The 6,756-nt window shown below is 41.9% G+C and overlaps 1 long non-coding RNA gene across 1 annotated transcript; it reads left to right on the top strand.

Annotated features, from left to right (window-relative positions):
• The first annotated feature begins 1,782 nt into the window (after positions 1-1,782).
• Positions 1,783-6,154, top strand: LOC133378119 (uncharacterized). Its single transcript, XR_009760865.1, has 3 exons — positions 1,783-1,867; positions 5,300-5,450; positions 5,565-6,154. It is a non-coding gene; the product is annotated as an uncharacterized LOC133378119 (long non-coding RNA).
• Positions 6,155-6,756: the final 602 nt, after the last annotated feature.

Genomic DNA, 6,756 nt, shown 5'->3' with positions numbered 1-6,756 from the left:
TTTAAGGCAAGGTGGGCACAGTCAATTAAAAACATTTTTAATTTTAATAAACACCCAGAATTTGGCTATAATATGTTTCACCTCCCACTGTTTTATCTTGTGCAAACTGAGATACTCTTGATGTCCACTGGAGACTATTCTGCAGAATAGTCAGTGCCATTATTCCACAATTATTATTTTTTGGGGGGGGGGTTAGTGTAAATTTTGCTGTACTTCATATATTCACAGAAAGAGAAGCAAAAAAAATGATTTCCTATAAGAAACTTCACTAAAATTGCAAAGTAAATCAGATGTATTTAAAGTGACTATCTGAACTATGTCAACTGTCTTAATAATGTTGCTTCCTCCCTGCTAAAACAAGATCAGCACAGCACATGTCTTCTTTCTATTCTTTGGGTTGATTGCAGGTGTTGCCACCACTCACCGTATGCTCAGAGGCTCATGTTGCCAAATTCTTCCAAGGTACACAGAAAGTGGATTGGACTGTGAAAGACCAGCCCAAATGGTGTTTGCATTTTGACAGATTTGTAGGGCAATACAATATCTCAGAGAGGACTCGGAGGTCAGGTCTCCTGGTCCCTTGGTACATTCACTATAGCTGCCCAATTTCCCTGCTTTTTAAAGTTTGATAGAAATATCTGTGGGCTATAGGTACATTCTTAAACCACAAGATTTGTTGCCCATTAGTGAATATAGGACTGCAGCTCAGCAGCCATTATCTCAGTAATCTTTACCACAGCCCTGTTAGGCAGGCCAGTGTTGTTATCCCCATATGGCAGATGAGTGGAAAGAAACTAAGTCTGAGGGTTGATAGCTTGCCTAAGTCAACTTTGTGAGTTCATGTCAGAAGCGTGATTATAACTAGTACTCTCCCAAAAGCTATCCTCCAGTATTTCAAAGGCTTTCTTCCCCTGCAAAAGAGGCATCCATTTTTCTGCCTTCTCCTAAGGGAATACCTTTTCCAGTCAGTTTGGGGTTTGGAAGTGACCTTACTGTTGCAAGGTGTCCAAGAGTGGTGTTTTTTTTTCTTCTTCTTTCCAGTAAATATTTCTGCCTCCCTGGCTGCCTATGCTTCCTGATCTGAAAAAAGCCCCATGGGAGGAGTTACCTCATGATGTCTTCTCATGGGCTTTGATTGAAGCCCAGGGGCACCCAGGAAAGCTGCAGAATACAGGCCACTGGTGAGATGATTTGTAGAATGAAAGATAGGATACTCTTGAACATTCCTCGGCAATCTCAAATGTATGATAAAACATCTCAAAAACCCAACACCCCACCCATGAGAATTTCACCAACATTTGCTCCTCTCTTTGATAATTTTTGAATGCCATTTCTTTTCTCAGTAACTGATGGAGAATGGTTGTTGTTGGTAATAATGAGAAATACGTGATAAATTTTTGGTACAGCACTACTTTCTTAAAGCAGGAAATTCCTGGTTCACAGCCAAGTTTCATCAGAGTCAGACCAAGCTACACATTATATAGGAAACCCATGATCTGACCTTCCAAGGTTTTTGCTTTTACTTTAAAGCATTTGTAGGAGCTCAACATTTGATCAGAGCAGAGGCACAGGGGAAAGGGATGTTTAACTTCCCCATTTTCCCAGCTGAAATACTCTCTCTCTCTCTGAAGGTGCTGATAGCCCTAAGAAGGGGGGGAGATAGAGACCGAGCACACCATCTGTACCCACTGAGGCAATCAACAGCTGAGGGAAGATTTAAACCAGGAAAACTGTGCAAGAAAAGTGTTAAAGATTCCTCATCCCACCCCCTGTGCCACTGCACCAATAAAATTCTCCACACAAGTACAAAAGAAGTAGGAGATCTGGTAAGCAATAACTGGGGATGGAATTCTAACTCAAGAAGAAGGTAGGCTTCAACAGATATTATGAAGCAGCTAATGATTATGCCATTATAGCTCCTTGTGGGCCATCATTCCATGTTAAGCACCTGGGCCAAGGCAAATAAATTAATGAATAAAGAAATCTGAGGCATTTTAGAGTTGGGATGGAGGAAAAAAATGATTTTGTTTGCATTTAATTGAGAAACTACCTAATTCACACTTCCCAAACCAATATTTATTTATTTGTTTGTTTGTTTATTTGTTTAATTTGTATCCTGCCCTTCCTCCGAGCAGGAGCCCAGGGCGGCAAACAAAGGACTAAAAACACTTTAAAACATCATAAAAACAGATCTTAAATACATTAAAACAAAACAGTGTTAAAAACATTTAAAAAGAAAAAACTGCAAAATTCATACTTATCCAAATTTTGCGATTCAGTTCTCTGACCAATGTTTACAAAAATCCATATATTAGGCGAAAGTGTGCAGAAAAATGAATATATTAGTGAAAATAACACAAGATTCATATAAAGGGAAATTGCTTTGCAAAAATGTGTATATTTGGCAAAATTGCATTAAAATGTGCATATTTGGAGAAATTCACACTAAAAGGCAGACGGATCTTCATGAAGACTTTTCCCAAAAAAATCAGACACTGATGTGGAAATGTAGAGAACTGAAGTTAAGACTGGAAAAATGAGAAACTGGGGACCCAAAGGCTGATGTAGGCTCATAAAGTTCCTCCTCACAAATGAAGGAGCTCTACATGCCTAAGTCAGTCAGCATGTCCCTAAGTCCCTTTCTCATGCTTAATGAACACATAGGTTTTTTTTGCAGGGGGGCCTGGCATGCGCATCACCATTGAATGGGCAGGGTGGAGTCCCCAGCTCCTTATACAAACTTTGAGTGTGCAAATGCACATAGAACTCCCTTATGGTCACATGATGACAAACTCAACCTGAAGCTCCCCAACATTTCAAAAGCAATTTGCTGTGTGGCACAGAAAGAAGGGGTGCTGCCTGAGAAATACAAGCCCAAAGCCCCCTTGGGTAAATCTTTGGATCTTGACCACTTTTTAAAAAAAAATATTATAGCATCTCTGCCTTCTGAAGTTGGGCATTGCTACATCATCACGTATTGCCTTGGCAGCCGCACAAAAAGCCCCAGAGGCAGTTTTTACAAATTATCACAAATGGAAGCAGTATGTTGGAGGGCAGCAGCGTGGGGAAGGGGGAGGCAGTTTCACCTAATTGTAGCGGCAATCCAGCATCCTGTTTTTGTCATTCTAACCTGTTAGCAACTTTGGTCGTTCTAAAGCTGCATTCCTGCATGCCCTTGACAGGATGCAACTGCCATTTCCTCATTTTGTATAGCTATTCTTTATTAGGTTACAATTACTTTGCATTAACATTCAGCTGTTTTGCTTGATGAACAGGCAGATAAAATGTTTCCTTGAATGCTAGAGTGCATATTTTAAAAAGAGGGCCTGTAATTTCTCACTCAGGGGCTGCTAGGGATACATGATGCAGAAGGTTGCTTGCTGTGATACACCAGAGAATGGCTGCCTTGTGGCTTGGGCGTCTTATCTAGCCTCTGCTGCTTTGCATGAGTCAAGAAATCGGATTGGATAAAATCGTCAGAAACATTATATGGGGTTTTATTAAAAGGAGATGCTATTTTTAAAGACTGCATAACCACTGTACTGCTTCCCTGGTTTACAGTGTTTAGCCTCCCTGCTCTTACACAGTAAACCACTGTAAAAACACACACACGTATATCATGCAAGCAAAAATATGCTCCATTTTCTCTACAAAGCTGGGGAAATCAAATGCAAGGTTTGCAACACATTAAATAACCAACACAAACACATCCTTTACAGCAAGCTGTTGTTTCTAAACATGAGCGTTCTACAGCAGATATGCTTTTGCAAGGTGCTGTTTTGACTTCTGAAGAGCCTGATTAAAATGGAGATACTAAGATAGTTATGGGTATGAGGTTATCGCTTCATTGCTCCCCATCCTCATCTTACAAGCCACTGCAGCTGCAAGACAGGAAACAACAGCTGATGCTTAACTGGAATACAATTAGGAGGGTGGTGTGCATGTAAATGAAATGGAAATGGACTGCCTTCAAGTTGATCCCGACTTATGGCGACCCTATGAATAGGGTTTTCATGGTAAGCGGTATTCAGAGGGGGTTTACTGTTGCCTCCTCTGAGGCTAGTCCTCCGCAGCTGGCTAGGGCCTGCTCAGCTTGCCACAGCTGCACAAGCCAGCCCCTTCCTTGTCTGCAACTGCCAGCTGGGGGGCAACTGGGCTCCTTGGGACTATTATTTATTTATTTATTTATTTAGTTATTAAATGCCCATCTGGCAGAGATTAGTCTGCCACTCTGGGTGACGTACAACAAAAACACAAATACAATCCACATAAAAACATAGACAGAAAACATTAAAAGATTTAAAAGTTAAAAACCCCTAGAATTGCACTCTGACAGCCTAACCTCCCTCCCATGCCTGGTTAAAGAGCCAGGTCTTCAAGGATGCAGTTTGCCCACAGCTACACAGGTGGCAGGGCATGTAACCCCTAAGCCACTCACTGTGGGGGTGATCTGAGCTGGCCCTTGACACCCAGGAGACATGAGCGGGGATTTGAACTCACAGACTCTGGACTCCCAGTCAGGCTCTCCTCCCCACTGTGCTATACCATCTATCAGTGTGCATGTAGAACATTCTTAATTTATATTTTATAAAAAATAAGGAGTGCTTAACTGAAAGATGCCGGGGCTCAAATCTGGTAGCTGATTGCTGGCTGTGATTATTGGTGGTAAGGGGAAGGGGATTATTGGTCCTTCCTTTGGGGATGGGGTGCAGCTCAGTGGTGACGGGCCATCTGCTTTGCGTGCCGCAGTTTCCAGGTTCATTCCCCAGCATCTCAGAAGAAACCTCTGCCTGGAACTCTGGAGAGCGTAGACAATACTGAGCTAGATGGACCAATTATCGGACCCAGTAGAAGACAGTTTCCTATGTTCCTGGGTGCTTCCACACAGGGGCTTGATATTGCAAACAGATCATCCAGATATTGCAAATGGGTCACTGTCAACAGGTTTTTTTAAAAGCCAGATTAAATGGGGGAAAATATAGACTGACATTTTGAAGCCAACAACGTAATGTAGATGCTGTAAAAAAAGAAGCATATAAGAGCCGTACTGACCCCATAATAAACACCCAGCTGGAAGCAGCTCCTATCCTATCCTGTTTTAATTTGTGAATGTTATATTGTGATTGCCATGTTAACAGTTTTGTTATATTTTGTGACTTTAATTATGTAATAGTCACTTATGTATTAGAAAGGCAGGGTACAATTTATGGTGTGATTTATTTAGAAAGGCAGGGCTTGCATTTTAATATAAATAAAAGAAATAGGTGTTCTGTTCTATTTATTCTGTTCCATTGGCAAGGGACCATAGCTCAGTGGCAGAACACATTCTTTGCCTGAAGATGTCCCAATTCAGTCCCTGGCATCTCCAATGAAAAGGAACCAGGTACTAGCATATGACGGGGAAGACCTTGGAGAGTTGCTGCCACTCAGCAAACACACTTCTGGGCTAGGTAAGCCAATAGCAGGTCCAAACTGGTACAAGGCAGCTGCCTATGTTCCATCATAAAAAGTATTTGCTCACAGCCATTCTTTTTATGACTCATGCTTCCTTTATTATCTTCCAGAGCAGTGCCCAGGCACCAAAAAGGCATCTGGAGCAGTGCTCAAAAGAAGCCATGAATTACATTGAACCTTGCTTCCAGTCAGAGATGGCAAAGAAAACAACCAAGCAAACAAGAAGTAAAGTATGAAACAGTGGGAAACTATAGGAGGAGAAAAGGGTAAAGATCAGAGGAATATGAGCAAAGAGATACTGAGGAGCAAAGAGGAACAGAGGGGTGTGTGTTTCTAGCTAAAAGATCACTTCTAAACACACAGTTGCAGAGAAAATAAAGAATGGCTGACAGAGGATGGTACATCAGAGAATTGTGTGTGTGGGAAAAGGGATGTATGAGGAAATGGTGGCCTGATCCTGCATATAAAAACACACAAGGTAGACACAGAAACTTTATTCCATCTCTCTTTAGCAACCCAAGTGCCACTGGTGTCTTGAATATCACCCTTCTGAACTGGACCATCAATTGTTTTTCTTCACTGTAGTTATGCATTAGATCTGAATATCTAAACCACGAGTAAGGACTGGCTGAAAAGCAGGCTGTAAAACCATGTTTTGAAACGTGTTTGCTAACCATGTTTTGGCTTACACCATGGCTCAAGCATTAAATCTGCAGCAAACATTGCCTCTTCTGCTTCTCTCCTGCCTACAAGAAAAAACAAACAAAAACAGATCTTTTTGATGCCTTATCTACATGCCCCCCAAAGGCAGGGATTGACGACACACTAAACCATGGTTTTACTTTATGCTTGGGATCTTAACTAGGATTACTACTAGGCCTATGTCACAATCCAATGTCAACCTGTTATGTAACACACTCCAAGAACCTTGGCTGAAGAGGAGAAAATTCATTACTTAAATAAAAATAAATAAACCTAGGATGGTGTACCGGCACATCAACATGGGTTAGTGGTGCTGGTGTGTCAACCACCAGTATAATCAAATATGGCATAATGAAGTTGCACATAGCAACTTCAGAGAGGCAGCATGGTTGCTGCAGCCTAGGTGAATGACTGGTGATAATTAACCTATATGGCATCCCAAGGCCATCCAGGAGGCAGCTGTGCCAGTACATCCCCTCTGTGCCTAATCATTGGTGCTGACCCTTTGTGATAGGATTGGAAGTGACATAAGGTTTAGCCAGCGCCGCCCCTAGGCACCGGGAAGGGGGGCAGTTGCCCCGGGCCCCACACTTTGGGGGG

Source organism: Rhineura floridana, chromosome 2 (genome assembly GCF_030035675.1).
Source record: "Rhineura floridana isolate rRhiFlo1 chromosome 2, rRhiFlo1.hap2, whole genome shotgun sequence".
NCBI lineage: Eukaryota > Metazoa > Chordata > Lepidosauria > Squamata > Rhineuridae > Rhineura > Rhineura floridana.
This window is presented reverse-complemented; position numbering and strand designations above follow the sequence as displayed.